The sequence below is a fragment of the Pipistrellus hanaki genome (genome assembly GCF_964339955.1).
Source record: "Pipistrellus hanaki genome assembly, chromosome: 16".
In the NCBI taxonomy this organism is placed as follows: Eukaryota; Metazoa; Chordata; class Mammalia; order Chiroptera; family Vespertilionidae; genus Pipistrellus; species Pipistrellus hanaki.
Window position 1 is genome coordinate 35,093,014 of NC_140518.1, and position 22,662 is coordinate 35,115,675.

Consider the following 22,662-nt stretch of genomic DNA (forward strand, 5'->3'; position numbering starts at 1 on the left):
TCCCTCCCCCGCCTCTCCTGAGAGAATCGTTTCTCAGCTATGCTTGTGAGATTCTCCTGCTTTTTCCCAGATACATTTCCTCACCTGGATTTTGTTAAAACTTATTAAATCGGACCAAATTGGCCTGCGCGTTTCCCCCGAAGTGAACGTTTCACCAGAGCCAGGAGGGGTTTTAGCTCTTCTGACAGCTGATGGCTGTTTCTCCAGGCGAGTGAGAGCTGCTCGGCACTTTCTGAATATGATACAGCACATGCCGGTTGGAGGGGAGCGCGCGGGCCAGGTGTTTGGGGAACAATTTGTTAAAGCCAATGAGTTTCGCAAATGTGTGAGATGATGAAAAGTTCTCAGCTTTCCAGTTGCAGTGGTCAGTACCCGGTAACCGGAGGAGGCAGGCTCGAAGGGCTATTTTCTGCTGTCCCAGGTCTGGATGGCTCCAGGCACAGGGATGGCCGGCTAAAAAACGCCGATTAAGTGGGGCCATTTCTCAAATGTGACAGGTGGCCAGCTCGTTCTGATGAATTGATTCTGCTCGGTGAGGTGGCCAGCGGGGTTTCCTCTTTTCCCTGTCTCCTAGCTCTGCTCTCATCTCTGCAGGATCATCGATCACTGGCTTCTGCTGAGTGAGAAAGGTCCCTGATACGATGATCATCCTTCATCTCTCTTGATTTTAAGATTCCGTGTGGGCCTGCTTTTAGAGCCTTTGATCTCTTATCTCGTGGTTCTTGGACTTGCCTTGATGTCAAGCAGGCCCCCCTCTCGACACCCCACCTTCATGCCCTGAGCTGATGCAGGGCTGTCACGTAGGCACCCACACCCTCCGGCTGTTTCTTTCCAGGTTCCTTCATGGTCTCCTTTTCCTCTATCCATCACCCGAGTGCTATCTACATCTTACACTCTGCGGTCTGTCTTCCCATCAGGGGCCCATAGCCCAGGGCTGGTGTAGGCTTTGGGACTCTGGATGCCCGGATCGAGTGTTCTCCTCCCTCTTCGCCCTCAGAAACGGGCTCCTTCTCCCGTGTTAGCCTCCTCAGCAGATGGCAGCGTGGTCACTACCTGTTGTCTGTGCTGGAGACCTGGGCACTTCGGCCTTCCTGCAGAGCCACTCGCAGGAAGGATTTTTAAAGGTTTTTCTTCTTTTGAGCTCTGAAGCATCAGAGCTATTGGTTGTCCTCCAGGTTTTATTTTGAAAAGTCTCAAATGTACAGAAAAGTTGAAAGAAGAGTTCAGTGAGCAGGCTCACTCCTTTGCGAATTTGTTAACCAAATTCTGCCACGTCTGTGTCCTGTCTCACTCCTTTTCCTGAGCCGTTTGGAATAAGGCACAGATCCCATGACACTCACCCCTAAATACTTCAGCAGTCATCTCCCAAGAGTGAGAATATTCTCCTACACAAGCACGCTATGTTAGCATACCTGAGCAAGGGGACATTCACTCCTCTACTGTACCGTCTTTACGTAAATTTCCCTAATCGTTCCCACATGACTTTAAGGGTTATTAAAACATTTTAGAGGCCCAGTGTCCAATCGGAGCTCACCCACATCGCATCGGGTTGTGTGCCTCTCTTATCTGACAAAATCTGGAACAGCCCTCTCCACTGTTTGCTCTCCTTTTCATTCCTCCCCTTTGGAGAGCCCAGGCTGGTTGCCTTGGCGACTGCCCCCCACTCTGCTTTTGTCTGTTTCCTCCTGATTAGGCTCGGTGAAACCAGTTTGGCAGGATTTCAACCCAGGTGACAGGTATTTCCATCTGTGGGTTCGCCCACTGTTGGCCATGGTAGGTTTGACTGGGAGGGTAAGGGCTGTCCACACACCTCTTTCCAGCACTTCCCCAGGCAGTTAGTGCCAGGCCCTGTAAGTGTCCCCTTCCGAAACACCTGTAGGGTCATCGGTTGATGACTCCTGCCTGGATCTGTTATCATGTCAGGAATGAAAAAGGCTGATTTTTAAGATTCTGTTATTTTCCCTGTATTTATTAGTTGGCATTCCTTTGTAAAGAAGGCCTTTCCTTCTTCCTACGCTACTTTTGTGAGTGCTACAATGGACTCACGGATTTTTTTTTTTTAATTCATTGTGCTATAATTCCTGATGGTCATTGTTCTTTTTGATACTCAAATTGTCCAAGACAGCTCCTGCCTTTCAGCACTTCCTCACCTTCTGACAGAAGATGTTCCAGACTCACCTTTACTTTCTTTGCCCTCACCCGTGTGGGCTATGGCTATTACCAGAGCTTTAGTAACTCAAAAGAATGTCACATGGCACAGTAAACCTACGTTTTCCCACCCCTGTATTTATACATTTCTTCTGTACTGCAATACACAGACAGCAGTTTCATAATTAAAAAAATTAAAAAAAAATTTTTAAGAGAAGAAGGGAGATGGAGAGAGAGAAACATCAATGATAAAGGAGACTCATTGTCTGCCTCTTGCATGTCCCCTACTGGGGATTGATCCTGCACCTTCTGACTCATAGTTCGATGCTCAACCACTGAGCCACACTGGCGGTCAGTATCATAATTTTAAAATTGATGCTACTGCCAATAACTAACCCACTAAAGAAAGTTCAGGATTTCTATGCAGCCTTCTTCCCCCCTAGGACACATCCTTTCTTTCCCTTTGAAGTTACATTTTGAATTTGTCGTATTTGTTTCAATTTATGTTTGATTGAGATTTATGTCCATTACTTTATGAATATGTAAATTCTTTACCTAGTTCAAAAGTCAAAACTATCTAGAGAGGCGTACTCCCATCACAGCCCCCAACCCTTCCTGCTCACTTCCTGAGTCTCGGGTTCATCCTTCACTCTGCCTGCCTTTCTCTCCTGCTTTCTTTCCCCCTTCCCCCCTTCCTTCCTTCCACAACATTAAGGAATCTCATACCTATATTTTCATTTTCCCTTTTTCCTTACACAAAAGAGACCATAGCATATGCTCACTGTGTACCTTGATTTTTATTTTCATTAACAAGTTAAATTGCTTCATAGAGATCTTCCTTTTCTCTAAAGAACGGCTGCATGGGCCCCGGCCAGGTGGCTCAGTTGGTTGGAGAGTGCCCTGTCCACCAAAAGGGTTGGGGTTGGATTCCCAATTAGGTCACATACCTAGGTTTTGGGTTCGATCCCCAGCTGGAGTATGAATGAGAGGCAACTGATCAATGTTTCTCTCTCTCTCTCTCTCTCTCTCTCTCTCTCTCTCTCTCTCTCCCTCTCTCTCTCTCTTTCTCTCTCTCTTTCTCTCTCTCCCTCTATCAATAAAAAATAAACTAACATCCTCAGGTGAGGATTAAAAAAGAAAAGCTGCATGGACAGGTAGTTTTCTCAGCAGTGACCTGTGTAAGGGCACCTAGATTGTTCCAATATTTTGCTATTGCGAACAGGGCTGCGGTGGGCAGCCTTGGGCATACGCCGTGCCGCACTTGTGGAACTGTATCTTGAGGGTGAAATCCCAGAAACGAGTTGCCAGGCTGAAGGGCAAACACCTATTTTGTCCGATATGTCAACTTCCCCTCCGTAGGGGTTGCGGCATTGTGCACTCTCACCAGTCACATGTGAATCCCCGTTTCCCCCGTCACCTTTCCCCTGAGTGCTGTCAGGCTTTTGAACTTTTGTCAGTCTCATGGGTGACAGATGGCCGCAGTGTAGCGTCAAAGTGCGTTTCCCTCATAAGTGAAGATGAGCATATTTTCACACGGACGGGCCATTGGTACATCTTTTCCTATGAACTCTCTGTTCATGTCTTTTGCCCATTTTTCTATCTTTTATTCCTCTTTTTAAAAAAATATATTTTACTGATTTTTTTTTTTTTTTATAGAGAGGAAGGGAGAGAGAGAATTAGAAATATCAATGATGAGAGAGAAACATTGATCAGTTGCCTCCTGCACACCCCCTACTGGGGATGTTCCTGCAACCAAGGTACATGCCCTTGATCGGAATCGAACCTGGGACCCTTGAGTCCACAGGTTGACGCTCTATCCACTGAGTCAAACCAGCCAGGGCTATCTTTTCTTCCTCTTGGTAAAGTGTAAGGGCCCTTTGTATAGGAGGAAGATTTCTGTATCGCTTGATCCCAGTGTTCTGATTCTGCTCTGCCCTCCAGCCTATCCAGCTCATCTCACTTCTCACTTGGATTAGAACAGTTAACTCCTAAAACCGGTTTCTAGGCCTTTACCCCTGGCCCTCTCTCATCTACTCTCTGTGCTCCAACCAGAACGACCTTCTTAAATTGTAAATCTCGTCATGACAGACAGCGCCTCCATCGGATGGATCCCCCTGGTCTTCAGGATTAGCAGCTCCTTAACCGGGCGTCGGAGTCCAGCGAACCTGGCCGCACGTTTCCAGTCCCAACTCTCACCTTAGCCCTTGTCCTCCCCTCTCCCCTCTGCCCCGTTGATCTGAATCTCTCCCACTTTATGCTCCCAGCTCAGTGCAAACATCACCTCCGCAGGGAGGCCTTACTGATAGCGCCCCCTTCTCTGTCCCCAGAGCGCCATGAGCTTGTCCTGCCCTCAGCACTCTTCTTGTCACTCGATCACACGCTCCACAAGGGACCCTGCTGGTCTGCTGGGCCCAATACATAGCAGGTTCCCCATTGGTTCTTTCTGAGTAGGCGGCCCGCGTGGCCACGTCCCCGGCGCCAGGTGAGTACGGGAGGAACCGGCTGAATGAGCCCGTTGTTCTGGGCTTCGTGGACCCCGACCAAGTTTCTGAAGGCTAAGTGCTTCCTTTCAGAATGAATCAGGTGCCACTGCGTTTCCAGCCAGCGGGACATTCTTTGTGGGATTGCTTCAGCTCCAGCCCCAGACGCGCGGGCAGCGGTGGGAGGCAGCCCCGGCGGTGTGCCTGCTCAGAGGTCGGTAAATAAAGTGCTGTAACTTAGCTCCTCCGGCTCGGACTGGAGCCACCACTGGCCAGCAGGCTTGGATGTCAGCCCCAGCGGGCAGCGTCCCTGCCAGAGATGGAGGGTAATTAGTCATCATCATCATCCTGAGATTGGAAAAAAAGGAAATCAAGTCAGATTAAGGCAAGGCAGTGCCTGGAACCGGCCGGTGACCCTGCGGGGAATCTGAATTCAGTGTGAAAACAGTGCCCGTGCGGGCCCTGGTGAGGGGCCACAGAATGGGCCCTGGGGCAGCACCTCCCAGCGGCTAACGCTGCTTGCTGCGGAGGAGATGGTGGGGCGCTGTGGGCACCTGGGGACGGAGAGGCAGAGTCGTTCTGTCTGTTGGCACTGCCACCCCAGGCGTCAGACAGAGCTGCTTGCACACAGTAGGTGCTCTGCAGGGTCAGCTGCCTCCCTGTTGGCACGGCTGCACCATCCAGGTTGCCATTGCATCCCACGTTGGCAAACTTGGGGGACACCTTTTACCAGGCAACATTGTCACTTTACCCAGGGCTTCGGCATAATCAGACAAGGGTTCTTTGCATAACGAACTACAAATCGGCGGGGTGACCAGCTCTGCTGGCGGTTCCCGGTCTGCGGGGTTCTCGGGTCTGCGGTGAACTCAGCAGGCACAGGGGTGTTCCCCTCTGCTCCCCGCTCCAGCCTGCCGGGCCCACCCCTGAGAAGGGCTCCTTTTGGAGAGAAAAACCCAAGGTTCTGCCCAGAGCCGTGCTCCCTACCCCTCGCTGCCCCGTTCCTCCGGGCCAAGGAATTCCATTCCAAAGGTCTGTTTGTTTCCTCCCGTCACTCTATCCCGGGCTGCGCTGACCCGGGAGGCGTGACTAAGGCGAATGGAGTGTTTCCAGCCAGGGGCCACCACAGTGGCCGTATCCGGTGTCTGTTAGGACAGTGGATCTCATAACAGGTGTGTTTTTATCCCGGAAAAATAATGCACTTAATTTAGAGGGATGGACTTTCCTCCCAAGGACATTCCCCATCCCCCCCCCCCCCCCCCCCACAGCAGCATCTGCAGTGAAGGCGGCCTCCAGGGTTAATGAGGAGAGACCATTAAACTGTAAACCGGGAGACCGGCCTTCTAATCTCCAGCTTATCTCTCAATGACTGTGTGAGCTCGCAGGGCAGGCTGTAGTCTTTCCTCAAACAGGCACCAGCCCCACCCCACCAGCCTGGGGGGACCGGGGAGGGGGGTTAGTGAGATGACCCGGGACTTGGAAATCTGCAGCGGCGGGCCATGCTGGGCGGCACGGTGTGAAGCGTGGCCCCGGCTGTGCGTTGTGTGCGCCCTGCGGGTGCCCTGTGGGTCTCAGCACTCTCAGGACCAGAGGTGGGAAGCAGAAGGCACAGCTGGAGAGGGACCGGGTCAGGGCATTTTCTAAAACTGTCCTTGCCATCTAGATCAGGTGTTCTTTTTAAACATCAATTTCACCTAAACAAAAAATGACATCCTTTTAAAATTCGCTCTTTTATCAAAGCAATCCATGTACGTGGATTAAAAAGTCAAATGGGCCCTGCCCGGGGTGGCTCAGTGGTTAAAACATCAGCCTGTGCACCGAAGGGTTGCAGGTTCGAGTCCCAGTCAAGGGCACTTACCCCGGTTGCAGGTTCCATTCCTGGCAACTGGAGTGCATGTAGGAGGCAATCAATGGGTGTGTCGCTCTCACATTGATGCTTCTCTCTCTCTCTCTCTCTCTCTCTCTCTCTCTCTCTCTCTTTCTGTGTGTGTGTGTGTGTGTGTCATTCTCTCTAAATATACAAAAAAAAAAATCAATGGAAAACATGTTCTCGGGTAAGAATTAATAATAACAGCAACCAAGTCGAATGGTGCTGGAAGACACATCAAAAACACTAGCCCCGCCCCCTTCCTATCTTGTTCCCCAGGAGGGTCATCCTTATGGTTCCTCCTTCTATGCATTTCCCTTAGCTTGTCCCTGTCTTTCTAATGGACTCAGTTTTACTCTTCTTTCCTGATTTTCCCTGTTTACACTCATTGATTTCCCACAATGGGGGTTGGGGGGAGGGAGAGAAGTTGGCTCTTCCACACTGAGACCCCCATTCCCCATTATCTCCTCTCCCTCAAACCCCCCCACCCCCCGATATGGTCACATCACATATTTTGGTTAAGGTAGTGGTCAATGTTTACTGTATTATTACTATGCAAATAGTGTTCAACTGAAAGCGTTCTCCAACTGGCTCAGTGGATAGACCAATGGCTCACAAACCGAGGGATCCTGAGTTCGATTCCAGGCAAGGGCACACATACCTGGGTTGCAGTCTTGATCCCTGACCCTGGTTGGGGCGTGTACGGAAGGCAACCAATTGATGTGTCTCTCTCACATCGAAGTTTCTCTCTCTCTGACTCCCCCTCCTTTCCATTCTCTCTAAACCACTCCTTCCCCCCACAAAGAAAAAAAAAAAAAATCAGAAAAAAATCCTCAGGTGAGGATTAAAAACAACAAAAAATGAACTGAGTCTTATCTTCTTCCCCAAGCTGCTGTGGTGGTTTAAAAACATGCTTACAAATTCTTTGATTCTCCTTGCATCTAGAGGTGCGAGTCTGTGGAAACCCGATCCCCTTCCTACTTGAACAGGGCTACTTGATTCTAAGGAGTAGATGGCAGCTCAGGTGATACTGTGCTGCCTCTGAGGCAGGGCCGTGAAAGAAGGCACGGCTTCCCTCTGTCTTGGGACGTACCCCTGTGGGGCCCTGGGCAGCCATGTAAGAAGTCTAGCTATTCTGGAGCCACCATGTTGGAGAAATTGTGTAGAGAGACCATGGTGGGGGGGGGGGGGGGAGAGAAAGAGAGAGAGAGAGAGAGAGAGAGGACCCCCAGGTGGCCCATCCCTCAGCTCACTGAATCTTCCCAGAACCCTCCCCCCAGGCAAGGGAGACGTGCCTAGCTGAGCCCAGCCCACTGCCAGGACCACTAGAGCTGATCATAGTAAATGATTGTCGTTGTTTTATGCTGCTAAGTTCGGGTTAGCTCAGCAACAGGTAAGGGGAAGACTGCTCTAACTGAGGTCTCCCCATCTCATTCGATGGCAACTTCATCCTTGCGTTCCTTAGGCCAGAAAGCGTGGCGCATTTCTGACTTCTCTCTTTCTTTTGTGCCTCGCGTCCAATATGTCAAGAAATATGTTGGCCCTGCCTTCCAAGTCTACCCTCAATCCAGTCACTTCTCACCTCTTCCAGCTACGCCCCAATCCAACCCACCATCTCCCTCTCAGGCCATCACCGTTGTCTTTCACTGTGGCCACTGCAAGGGCCTTCCAGCTGCAATAGCATCTTGCTTCTCCCTCTCCGCTTCCCCGTGGTCTATTCTCAACACATCAACGGAATCACCTGCTGACACGTGTGATCACTTCACTCCTTAGCACAGAGCCCGGCAGCAGCTCCCATCTCACTCAGAGTGAAGGCGGCGTCCCCAGAGTGGTCCCCGGCCCTTCCCTTCCCGGGCCCCTTCCTTCCTGGCCTAGTCTTCTCCCCTCCCGGTTCTGCTCCAGCTCCTTCTCCTGTCTAGTCCTTGAATGAATTAGGACTAGATTCACCTCTGCCTTAGGTCCTTTGTGTGAGTTTAGTTCCTGGAACTTTTTGTAATTATTTTATTACAAAAATAGTGCTTTTTTCCCCATGTGTTTCCTGGAACTAATGATTCATTTTTGTTTTTTATTTTCTTAGCATTCTACATACCAATTGCTAAACTGCCCCCCCCCCCCTGCCCCCAAGAGCTCCCATGTTCTGGATACTATTTTCTACATTCCTCAGACACGTCCTTTTCTTTCATTCTCACCTGCTCCCCTCTGGACGGGTTGTTTTCTCTCAGCTGCCATCCTGGCACTTCCGTTCTGCCCTCCGTCCTCAGAGGTGGGTTGCACAGAATTGGCTGTATTGCTCAAAGGTAAGGGAAGGAGGTTAAAACACCCAGTTTGTGTGCAGAATGGCCATTCTCACTCATCACCCACACATGCCTTACCCAAGGGGCCAGCATGTCAGATTCCCAGGCGGGGGGCATGGTATTGGCCTCACAGAGTCGTCATGAGGATTCTGTGAGCTAAGATAAGGAAAATGCTTATGGCCGTGCCTGGCATTTGAGTGCACAAGTGGAAGCAACTATAATTATTCTCATCATTTTGAAAGAACATGACTGAGGGCTCTGGGGATTAAGCAGAACGTCGAACCCTCCTGTTCTGTGCCCCGAGACAAGAAGCAGTCTTCTGAGAGTGTCTCCCGGGAAGCCCACCAGCCCATGCACCTCAGCTCCGCAGATTTGGGGTGCAGTGGGGAAACCCCTCGTCCCGGCTGCTCTGGCACTGTGCCCAATGGGCTTCTATGGCACATCCCAGCCCAGCCCGGGTGTTCTTATTTCTTGGCATGAACTGGTCCCTTTGCAAACACAGTCATTTTGTCTTTCCTCTCAGCCCTCTTCTAAAGTTTTCTTCCACTCATTCCTGCCCCTACACATCTTTTTCAACGTCAAGTCCCTCTTTACTTTGTAACGAAGAGACCTGGTTCTGTCTTTGCCACTAATTGCCTAGAAATAGCTCAACCTTGGGATCTGCGTTCAATCTGCCCGCGTTGGAATCTCAACTCTGACATTGATTAGCTCTGTCTCATGGGCAAGCATGAAATCTTTTATGGCCTTAGCTTCCTCACCCGTCAGATCGGGATAATAAATAACAGTAGGGCTGCTGTGGGGATTAAAGAGATCATACAGGTGAAGCACCCAGCCTGGCACTCAGAGTTTAAAAAAACCCCACAACACACACACACACACACACACACACACACACAGGTCCTGGCCAGGTAGCTCAGTTGGTTAGAGGTTGGGGGTTCAATCCCTGGTCAGGACACGTATAAGAACCGACCAATGAATGCATACATACAGGGTGTCCCCCCAAAATGTATGCATACACTTTGAATAATTATAGAGGCAGTGTTTATGGAAATGAACTTCATTTTCAACATCGAGCTATCAGCTGTTAAGGAGTGTATACATTTTTTTTGGGGGGGAATGCCCTGTATGTGGAACAACAAATTGATGTTCCTCTCTCTCCCTTCTCTCCCCCACCCTCAAATCAAATAATCCATAAACAAGCCAAAACACCAAGCTCCCACATCACTCTCCTCCCCAGTTTAAGCCCTCACACGGGCTCTGTCACTCTGGGCACAGAGGCAGAGGAGGACTATTAGGGGGATGAAGCTCTTCAAATGGCTGAGGCAGAGGAAATGTGATCTCCTTGACTTTGTTTGCAGCCTCTATGAGACCACATAGCAACAGAACAACATAGCAACTAATGGAAAGCCATTCCATTTCATGCAAGTCAGTCAACTTGCATTTAAAAAAAAAACACGTTCCGGCTTTTACAAAATCTGCCTGAGTAGTTTCTGTGTCACATAGGCAAACTCCCCAGGGTAAAAAGTGGCATTTGATTTTTGTTTCCGCGCTAAGAATTCTCATCACAAGCTTATAAATGAGCCACAAACTCCCTTCTTGCCAGTCTATTATATTTTGTAAACTACCGTAGTTACTAGATTGTTACCACAGTGCCCTCTAGTGGAATATAATGATTTTCTTGAATTTAGGTCTTAGATTTTACTACTCATAGTATTAGGATCATTTGCGGATGTGGCATAACCATATATTTCACAAAGTTCTTTGTAAGAAAAATAGTTTATTGATTTCAGAGAGGAAGGGAGAGGGAGAGAGAAAGAATCATCAACGATGAGAGAGAATCATTGACTAGCTGCCTCCTGCACGATCAGCCAACAACCAGGGCATGTAGCCTGACCCGGAATCTTGAACTGTGACCTTCTGGTTCACAGGTCAACGTTCAACCACTGAGCCACGCTGGCGGGGCTCACAAAACTCTTTTTAAAAAGTACTTATGATTTCATCTTCAATCCTCTGAACAATGAAGCTTGGTTTTCACCATCTAGGATCTATCTTCCTGCAGAGTCGCTCTACCTGGTGAGCACATCAATCCTGCTCCTAATATCCTCCAGGGTCAGAGGGTTGCTTTCGAATCAGTCCGCAGAAGTTCTGGCGTGGTGGGGACAGCAGGCCCCACCGGGCACAGCCAGATAGTCCTGCACAGGGGCTGCGGTTAGAACTCAAAGAAACAGCCTGACCTCATCCTTTTGCGCCAGCCCGTGCCCCCCCCCCCCCCCCCCCGCCGCCCCCCGGCTGTATATCTCTTGGGGATCAGAATATCCACTCCAAAATGGGCCACTTTGACATAAGGATTATTTTGAGCTGGTAACTGTGAAAAACAAAAACAAAACAGATGCGGAGAAAGTTCTCTGCCCTCCCCTGGTCTGCCTCTTAAAAGGAAGGTGTTCTTCTGCACAGGAGGAGACTGATGCTTATCACTAGGGATGTGGGGGCGGGGGGAGTGTCTCACCAAGTGAGTCGTAGACAGAGACCTTACTGAAAGAACTCTCATCTTCCATTCATTTACCCACGTGTATCTTAGTTACGTTCCCACATTTCATCCCCTAGAAGCCCCAATCCCCTCGTCCCTGTCCTTTCTCAGTATTCATTGCCCTTCCTTAAAATGGTTCTTAAGCCCCATGTCTAGTTGTTCCTTTGAGTATTCTCTTCTGGGAAGCTCCATGCATGGAAAAAATGAACATCAAGAAAATGACTAGCTGGTTTCACTCAGTGGATAGAGTGTCCGGCTGCGAACTGAAGGGTCCCAGGTTCGATTCTGGTCAAGGGCACATGCCTGTGTTGCGGGCTTGATCTCCAGTAGGGGACGTGCAAGAGGCAGCCGATCAACGATTCTCTCTCATCTATTGATGTTTCTCTTTCCCTCTTCCTTCCTCTCTGAAACCAGTAAAGATACATTTAAAAAAGAAGAAAAAGATGCCGGGACCGGTTTGGCTTAGTGGATAGAGCGTCGGCCTGCGGACTGAAAGGTCCCGGGTTCGATTCCAGTCAAGGGCATGTACCTTGGTTGCTGGCACGTCCCCAGAGGGGGGTGTGCAAGAGGCAGCTGATCGATGATTCTCTCTCATCGATGTTTCTAACTCTCTGTCCCTCTCAATTCCTCTCTGTGTAAAATCAATAAAATATATTAAAAAAAGAAAAAAGAAAAAGAAAACGGTATGCCTTTTCTACTGCGGAACACCTTGCTGCTGGCTTGACCCTTGCATGTTGCTACCTCACCCTGTTCCGCAGCCTCAGCTGCTGTGCCTGACAAAGGGCCAAAGACCAGAAGCCAGCCACACAGAGGGCCCAGTGCCCCCTGCGCTCTGCCTCCTCTCTGCTTCCCAGTGGCTTTCTGTGCTCGGCGAAATGCCGGTCCTGCAGGGTGAAACCCAAGCTGGCTTATCCTCGGAGCTACCAGGGCCAGAAGTGATGGGGAGCAAGGAGGCACTCAGTTTTTCCTCCGAAAACACAAGGCGTCTATTCAGCCAATGCACGGTCACAGCACAAAAAGCTATTCTTGTATCAGATCAACAAAGGGAACTGGTCCAAGTGCAAGGACAATTTGAGATTTATATTCTGTTTCCTGTGGAAAAGTGAAACCCGAGAGAGACCCCTGGTAGGATAGAGCAGCCCCCCCCCCTCCCGCCCCCCGCCCCGACCCAAAGGTACGGTGTTTCCTAAATTGATTTGCAGGTTTGTGAGGGGGCCTGGGGACCCACACGGTGACCCCTGGGGTGCTGATGCAGGCTATTGGAGGCCCACACACATTCTGAGGAGCACCTGACGGTGTCTGCCAAGATTTAATAGCAGACCCCATTACAACTGTCAGGAGCACGGGGCCGTGACAGTGTAGGAGTGAGACTAAATACACTTACATTTTCCGGGGTTTGGCCCGATCCAACTTTGCTTGGCCCACGGAAATGCTAGCAGCTAGGTATTTATAAACCATAAGCATATGTTTAGCATCCTAAACTATTTATTTTAAAATGGAACATTAGGAAATAGTTGTTATTTATGCAGTTAACAAGTTTGCAATGAACATTTAACACATGAACAATTAATAATTCACACATACGTTTTACTATGCGATCTTAATTTAACAATAGCTTTCACAACTCCCGGGCTCAGGTTGTTCAGATTTCTGGTGAAAGCCTGGTCGGCATGGTATCCGTGGCTGTGGCCTGACCCGCACTGGATCCGTAACCACCCTTTTCCTGGAAACTGGATCTTCATATCTCGTTGCTGTGTTTCCTACTCCCATCATGAAGAACAGAGGCAACTGCTATATCCAGACACACTCTGCCATCGTGTGGAACTGTTCTTTATAAAAAAAATCTGTTAGATACAGAACGTATGTGAGAAAAACAATGCCCTTTAAGGAAAAAAAAAAAATCCCATGTTTTGGAAGATTCTGGTATTTTCCTTAGGAAATGCAATTCTGTTTAATCATATTATAAGTATGCTTTTTTTCTTTTTCTTTTTCTTTTTTTTTTGCATTTGTTCACTTAAAAAACAAATATTACTAAATAGTTATTTTATTTTAGGTGCTTTTCTCAGAATTGACCTAACTTATTTTTTTTATTTTATATTTTATTGATTTTGTACAGAGAGGAAGGGAGAGAGATAGAGAGTTAGAAACATCGATGAGAGTCATCCATCAGCTGCCTCTTGCACACCCCCTACTGGGGATATGCCCCCAACCAAGGTACATGCCCTTAACCGGAATCCAACCCGGGACCTTTCAGTCCCCAAGCCCACGCTCTATCCATTGAGCCAAACCAGTTTCGGCAGCATTGACCTAACTTAATCTTTAAGGCAATTTTCAGTGAATACACAATTCTGTACTAATTATATGTTATGTACTTTCCTGTGATTAATGTAAGGTGGGATAGTTCATGCTAAGAGAAGTGTTTTCCCGAGAGTCATTTTAGGAGAAGTTCTGCTTCCTTTTCCCTCTTGCAGCAGAAATGTGTTTCCCCCCAACTCAGTGAGGGGCCGTGAGAGAGTTGCTTTCTCTTACCTGATGGACATTATTCTAGCAAATGCAGGACAGGTGGCAAAATGTTCTCATGTCCTCGCTGCTGCCACTCAAGTTCTACATCTTATACAATGAGGTAGTGGGGAGAGATTGAAAATATTTCCAATTTAAAAGTTTGCAAGCCCTAACTGGTTTGGCTCAGTGGATAGAGCATCGGCCTGCGGACTCAAGGGTCCCAGGTTCGATTCTGGTCAAGGGCACGTACCTTGGTTGCAGGCACATTTCCAGTGGGAGGTGTGCAGGAGGCAGCTGATCGATGTTTCTTTCTCATCGATGTTTCTAACTCTCTATCCCTCTCCCTTCTTCTCTGTAAAAAAAAAAAAATCATAAAATATATTTTAAAAAATTTGCAAAAGGTAGCGTGTTTTGGTGTATTCTTACTCAACTCACTTAGCAGAAGATTCAGAGAAGGTCTCGGCCCGGCTTCTGACATGATACATGAAAAGGCCACTTTACCTTGAAAATGACCAGCCTGTGTCTTGTGAGCACCTGAGCGAGTGCGGTGCTCAAATAATGGGCGTGGTGGGCACAGTGGTGAGATTACAGGCTCTAGGGTCAGGTCCTTGTCCAAGATGACTCAACTAATAAGAGCGGGAGCTGGGATTCCACTCCACAGTGTGGAATCAGCTTCGGTATCTGATTTTTCTTTGTTTAATAAAGTTAGCTGCATAATATGGAGAAGATCCTGTAAATAAGTAGTAGCAAACCACATCATTTTCCAGACTTACAAATTCAATGTACCACTCTCTAGTCAGAAACTGATTCTAAAGCTCATAAGAATTAGTGGGAAGTTTTGGTTTCAAAGGAGACACACTCATGGTACATCTCCTCCTTCTTTGTCATAACGATCAACGTCAGCCAGATAACACCCTGCACTTTATGACCACTCCAGCTAGTCCCGGCTTGTCTGTGTCTGTACATGTTGACACTATTGCGTCATGACAAGACACTGCATCCCCACCGGTGGCCTGCGCTCGGCCCAGCACCAACTAACGGTGGCATAAACGCCCTTCCCCAGGCAGTTTTACATGAATAGACACACATACACGCCTGGATTTAAAAAAAGCTCTACTGAACAAACCCTTCCTGACCAAAGATACTTTTAGACGTAGCTGAAAAATATAAAAAGACAACAAAGCTGGTTTTAGCCTGAGGTTTACAAAATGTTGGTTAGCTCCCATGAGCTAAATGGGCCTAGAACATTTTTAATATAGGAGACATTTGACTCTACCTATTTTTTTTTACAGTTTTTAAAAATAAAGGACTTAAAACAAAAGCCAAACATTTGTGAAGCCACCGAGACATCTCTAGAATTCAGAGCCCTGGAATTCTAAACCCCAGGGCGAGCTTCTCCTTCCAAAAAGGAGGAAAGGAGGCGCAAAGCGGGAGGTGACTTGCTCAGAGGGTCAGTGGCATAACCCAGGGTTTGCGGGCTCACCTCTGAGCTGCCGGCCCAGGGCTCCTGCCACGGTACTCCCTTAGGTAATCCATTCCAGGCTCTGCTAAGGGCCATGATTTACTTAGCCATCGAAAGCTCTCAGTTCAGGGTTCATCCTAGAAAACCTACTCCATTAAAATAATTGCCCTCGCTCTAACCGGTTTGGCTCAGTGGACAGAGCATCGGCCTGCGGACTGAAGGGACCCAGGTACGATTCCAGTCAAGGGCATGTACCTTGGTTGTGGGCACATCCCCAGTAGGAGGTGTGCAGGAGGCAGCTGATTAATGTTTCTAACTCTCCATCCCTCTCCCTTCCTCGCTGTAAAAAAAAAAAAAAAAAAAAAAAAAAATCGATAAAATATATTAAAAAAAAATAATTGCCCTCTTCTGGGACAGGAATATTACATACAATTTTGGACTAGAGGTAAACTGAGACAGGGTGCGACAGAAGGCCAGACATACTATGTCAGAAACCAACCTCTGCACACTGAATCAGACCAAGCAGAAAGATACGTTTATCTTTGCAATGTCAGGGCGACAGGAGCAGTGAGTTCCGGGTTGCTCAGAGACGAAGGGTTTTTTTATGGGATAATAAGTTGTTGGGCTTTTTTTCATTTGATTGGTCTTCTTCTTTGGATCAGGATTCCTGAATCAGGGGAACAAGAAGGCGTTTGCGAATTTTTGAGGCTAGCGAATCCCTGTGCGGTTAGGTTAGGGTTCCTCCAGTGCCTGTGTTGGCTGTCCCCAGCTCTACCCAGACAGTCAACACGTTTGTTCCTGACATAAGCGACTCCATTTTCATTTGGGTCTACAGCTGTCAAAAGAAGAAGAATTGAAGAGCCTAAATATTTAGCCTGGAGAAGAGAGTTCTTAGAGGAGAAAGGGCAGATGTGTTAAAATACTGTATGGTTGCTCCTGTATAGGAAAAAGCCGGTTTATTCTGTAGGTAATCCATGTACACTAGTACCCATGGAGGGGAATTGTGGGAAGGCCTTTCCAGCTTATGGGAAGGGCTTCTGTGGGAGGAGTTGAGTTTTCCATCCCTGGGAGTGTTCAAACGTTGGAAACCATTGGCAGGAATGCTATACAGGAATGCTATACAGGGCATTTCAACATCAGATTGGATCTTAGATAACCTTTCAAGTTGTTTTTTTTTTTTCCAATTCCAAAATCAGATTCTCTAAAACAGGTATCTCAAAAACTCAAAAGCAAGTATTGGTTTAAAACCTACCACATTGCTTCCCAATGCAAAATGAAACGAAGATTGAGTGCTATCTCTCCGGGAAGCCACTCTTCAGTGAAGAGGTGTGCTGGGTCCTGGATTCACCCCAGCCGCCTCGCGGAGCCACGCGCGCGGTGCGTGGGCAGGAGCCGCGGCGGGATCCGTGATGCCGAGCAGACGCTGAGAAAATACTGCTGGACTGTGGGTTGGCCGTGACCACATGAAAGATGCTGAGGGCATCTCTTAGTCCTCTTGGCAGTGGAAACATGCTATTTCAAAAGAGAAGCCTGTGCCACAGCCTCTTTATCTTCTAAGGGCCTCTTAAAAGCACACTGCTCTTATTTCTCTTCTTTGGCAAGTTGGTGGACGTTTAAAATGCCAACGAAAGTTCTCATGTTTCTTAACTGCTGTTTTTGTTTCGTGTTTTAAATAGAGCTCTGCAGCAGAGGAGTCAGTTCCTGGTAAGGGCCCAGGACACCGGAGTCTTGAATAGTCAGCTCTGCACAATGGTCTATGCCAGCGGTTTTCAACCCTTTTTATCTCGTGGCACATGTAAACGAATTTCCAAAATTCTGTGGCATCCCTCCCATTTTTTTTTTCCCACTGATCTGACAAAAAAGTAAGTATAATTTTGATTCATGCACACTGGATGGCTATTGTTGTGCTGGCTGTTGCCATTTTTTTTATTTTTATTTTTTATTTTTATAATCAGGGAATGGAGGTCAGTGCCCCTGACTAAATAGTGAGGTATTGCATGTTTTAAAAATTCTTGTGGCAAACTGGTTGAAAATCACTGGCCTGTCACATTGAGACTTAATATAAAGAATGTAGAGACCTGGCTGGTGTGGCTCAGTTGGTTGAGCGTCCACCCATGTACCAAAAGGTCGCTGGTTCAATTTCCAGTCAGGGCACATGCCCGGGGTTTCAGGCTGGACATCAGTAGGGAGTGTTTGTCTCTCTCTCTCTCCCTCCCTCCCTCTCCATTTCTCTAAAAAAATACACACACACCAACAAAACCAAAAATGCAAAAACAATAACAATAACCAATAAAACATATTAAAGAAAAGAATGTAGAGAATGAATGTTGATGGTTTATCAATGAACTTGCTGTAAACCAATGATAGAAAACACTTCACATCTTACCAATAGCTTTATGTAGAGAAAGATCTTTCCCCCTTATTCATGTGCATTTGGTCAGGGAAGCTGATAGACAGTGCAATACCACTGGCAGTGCTACCGAAACGGAATTCAAAGGTCGTGGAGGCACTGTAGGATTCAACAAGAAATCAATATGGTGCTTTGGTAGAAATGTTGATTCCATAAAGTTCTATCATTGCATCAGCTGGACAGGACAGGTATTGATGTGGGTAGGAAACTGAGGCTGTGAGCTGTAAGGCCCGGCTGGCAGCCAGGCCCCAGGCCTCTGCTGAGTGCATGTTCCCACCGCACCAGGCTGCCGCCACCCGCTTCCTTCAGGATCCTTTCAGTGTCAAAATAACAACTTACCTCTGCCCAGCTCTCTCCACACCTACGTTTCTTCTTGCTGCCCTATTTGTGTCATCTGTATACATAAATACTTTATTACTATAAAAGCTTTTATATATTTTTAAAAAAATATATTTTACTGATTTTTTTACAGAGAGGAAGGGAGAGTGATAGAAACATCGATCAGTTGCTTCCTGCACACCTCCTACTGGGTATGTGCCCACAACCAAGATACATGCCCTTGACCGGAATCGAACCTGGGACCTTTCAGTCTGCAGGCTGACACTCTATCCACTGAGCCAAACCGGTTTCGGCAGCTTTTATATTTTTAAAAAGAGTTAATATAGTGTACACTTCTCAAATGGTAGGAAAGTATTCAGTGAAATCTTTCCCCTCTGACCCCCAGCCATGTAGATCCCTTAGGAGGGGCAACCCCAATACTACTAGTTTTTTATGTATCTTTCTAGAGAAATTCTTTGTGTATACAAAGAAGTACATTTTACTTTTTCCTATCAAAATAATGACAGAATACTCTATATAGTTTTCTGAACCTTTTTTTTCCTCTCATTTAATGTATCTGGGTGGCTATTCCATATAAAAATATTTAAAAAATTCCTAGTTATACATTTTACAGGTGAAAAGTGTCCCACTCTATGACTGTTTCATAATTTACTTTATTAGTCTTCTCTTGGGGGACAGTCAGGTTAAAATATATATATTTTTTGTCTATTACAAACAGTGTTGTATTGAATAACTTCTTAAAACATCATTTTTCACAGGTGCAGCTGTATCTGAGGATCCTGGATGTGGAATTGACTTGCCATGTCAAATAGTATGTGTGTTTATAAACTTGATACAAATATAATACTTAATAATATAATAAGCTATTTATGGAGCTCTCACTGTGGAAAAGTTTTGTGTAGGTTATTTTTAGATCAATGCAGAGATAAATTAAGACTTCAACTCTTCTACGCAGGAAAAAATAAGATGGAAAAATAATGAATTTACAAAATAGATGGTGTCATTTGAATCAGAGTAAAATAGAGCTATATCATAAATTCCATAAAAAGGCAGGGACCATCCTCAGTGTGAAGCACAGGTCCCAGAACTTAGAAGATGTTCAAAAAAACACTTGGGGAAAGTAATGAATGAGTCAGTGAGTTCAGAGAATAAGTTCAGACAGTGAGCAACAAGTCTTTGTGGAATGAATCAGTGAATGATTTAGAGACACATGAGTTCAGCTGGGTGGTCAGGAACGTCTTCATGAAAAGGGTGGTGACACTTGGCACCAAACATCTCTTATGGTTCATATGTTACTCTGAAAAAAAAAATCACACCACATTTAAAGCTTCTTCATAGTTGTAACTTTCTTGTACAGCTTTTCAATTTTCTCGGAATTTTTATTTGTCTTGAGATGTAATTTCAACTCACCAGGAGTATGTGGTTATACTTCTGGCTTATGAATCATCGTTTCTGAAAATTTTAAAGATATTCTTCAAGAACACTTCTTGCAGTTGCAATTTGAACTGATTGTGTTCCGGTTATATGGTTATGACACAGAGGCTTCTTTTCATCACACAGCTCACTTGGTTCCACTGTTTCTTTTTTTCTTCTTTTAAAAATATATTTTATTGATTTTTTTACAGAGAGGAAGGGAGAGGGATAGAGAGTTAGAAACACTGAGAGAGAATCATCGATCAGCTGCCTCTTGCACACCCCTTACTGGGGATGTGCCCGCAACCAAGGTACATGCCCTTGACCAGAATCGAACCCGGGACCTTTCAGTCTGCAGGCTGACACTCTATCCACTGAGCCAAACCGGGTTAGGTGGTTCCACAGTTTCTTATAGTCAATATCTCCTCTTTCCACTTTTTCTCTATTAATTCCCCCCCCTCCCAAAAATAAAGGGTACATGTCCAACTTCTAGAGTACTAAGATGTCCAACAATATCTTTTTGTGCTTTCATACTTAATATTTTTTAACTGGTTATAGAATTCCAGATTTCAAATAATTTTCTCTAGAATTTTGAAGACAATCTATGTTATAGGTGAAAAGATGATACCTACACATTCCTTTCTTCCTTATTCTTTGAATTAAGACATTTTAGCAGACTAGGGGGAGAGAGAGAGGGAGAGAGAATTATTTTAAGAGGGTGTTGCAATCCAAAGACTTAAGTCTTCAGCTCAAGGACATTCTCTCTCCATCTTTGTTTGTCATTCTCATTTCTTCCTCCTTGACAAATATTAAATCTTCTGGATCTATCCTTCTGACTTCATCTTTCTCTGGTGTTTTCCTTCTCCCAGTGGACACAGAATGACTTGGGGTGTTTTCCGGAAAGCCTCCTCGTCACACCTGTACTCAGAGTTGCCTGGTCAGGACTCTCAACACAGGAAGAGGCCAACTGTGGAAAAAGGCCTATACTCGTTGTAGCTATTTAAAATCAACTTGGTTTCCTGATTAAAACCCTTCAATTCCAGGGAGAAGGTGTCAAGAGGCGAGGCCAGATAATTAAAGGACTTTATGCTAGAGACTTCTGAGTTCACCATATCTGGGTCTCCTTTCGTCCTTGGGCCCATAGGAGGATTATCCTTCCTAGCTCCCTGCTGGACTGAAGTCACCACGTTTGGGGAGTAATTGCATCTTTAACCTTTGTAAATATGTTTACTAGCGAGCTGAGATTTCTAGTCTGATAAACACCAGAAGTAAAAAAGGAGTACATAGTCTTTTTAAAAAATATATTTTGTGTTTTTTTACAGAGATGAAGGGAGAGGAATAGAGAGCCAGAAACATCAATGAGAGAGAAACATCGATCAGCCGCCTCCTGCACACCCCCCACCGGGGATGTGCCCGCAACCAAGGCACATGCCCTTGACTGGAACCTAACCCAGGACCCTTCAGTCCTCAGACCGACGCTCTATCCACTGAGCCAAACCAGTTTCGGCGGAAGTACATAGTCTTAAAATAACAAATCAAGTCAAAAATCTATAAGCTCATTCTTATGGAGAAACTTGCTTGAAGATGTGAGTTTAACAAATCAAAAGGTTAGATTTAACATTACTTTTATCTTTGTTCTTAATCAATATCAAATTTTAGGATATTGTTCTGTTTCATATTATTTTTATGGTTACTCTCTATCATGCAACTAGATGCTAGTTTTCCATTTATGGTAGAGATGTAAAGTCTTCTTTAAAAATAATTATATTTACATGTAAAATGAGTGTATACGAAAAACACCAATTTTGCAGGTGGTGTATGGGTATGTAAAAAATTAAGAAGTTGGTCCTAGCCAGTTTGCTCAGTAGTTAGAGCATTGGCCCTTGGACTGAAGGATCACAGGTTTGATTCCGGTCAAGGGCATGTACCTTGGCCCCTGCTTAATACCCAGACCCGATCCCCAACCCCAACATGTGGGAGGCAACAAATCCACGTGTCTCTCTCACATTGATGTTTCTCTGCCTCTTCCTTTACCATTCTCTCTAAAAATAAAAATTAAAAAATCCCCAGGTGAGGATTAACAACAACAACAATAACATTAAGAAGTTGGTACAAGCCGAGACTGGTTTGGCTCAGTGGATGGAGCGTCGGTCTGTGGACTGGAGGGTCGCAGGTTCGATTCCGGTCAAGGGCATGTACATTGGTTGCGGGCACATCCCCAGTAGGGGGTGTGCAAGAGGCAACTGGCCGATGTTTCTCTCTCATCAATGTTTCTAGCTCTCTAGCCCTCTCCCTTCCTCTCTGTAAAAAAATCAGTAAAATATAAAAAAAAAAAAAAAAAAGAAGTTGGTACTAAAATGACTGAAGTTTGGGAAATATAACTTTATTCCAACCAAAAATACCTCAAAATCACTTAAAAACCTCATGTACTTTACTTACATATTTCTACTTTAAAGATAAGCTTTGGTTGTACTTACTAATATAGCAAACTCTAAGCTCTGTGCTTGATAACTGCTTTCCATGCCAGTCAGCCATACACTGGTGCCAAACAGACACTGAGTAATTATTGATAAGTTGTTCCACACTTCCTCTATTGGACTCATTCCTTTGTGTGTGCTTGTGCAAGCAAAATAAGGTTTTTCTTTGGAAAATAATTTCAAATATTTCCCATTACACTTAAGCTCCAGAATAAATAGCTGAAGGAAGAGTTTTTTAAAAAAATTTAATTTTAATTTTTTTTTAAAGCATAGGAAGAAAGAGACACCACCATCCAAATTTAGAGTTTTCAGAGGGCAGTCTCCAGCCGAGGAGAGACGGTTTGATTCAACCATCAGCCTTAGTTCTCAGGTTCGGCATCAAGGTTTTTCTATCCCCTGCCACCCCAAAGGGGAAAGAGAAAATTAAATTTGCATACTGACAAAAACGACAATGCTGATCTATGATTATAATTCATGTAGTTAATGTCATGTATTTTTGCCAATTCTATCATGTTTCCAACAGTTCCAAGAAAATCCCCTTCTGTAAATGGGGAGGCGATCCCAGGGTCTGGCCTCCAAGTCAGGGCCCGATTAGGAACCCGCAGAGACCATTCCGGCTGGCTCCCGCCATCAGCCCGCCACCACTCCCAACCGCCCCAGTGGTCGGCAAACTCATTAGTCCACAGAGCCAAATATCAACAGTACAAAAACCGAAATTTCTTTTGAGAGCCACATTTTTTATTTTT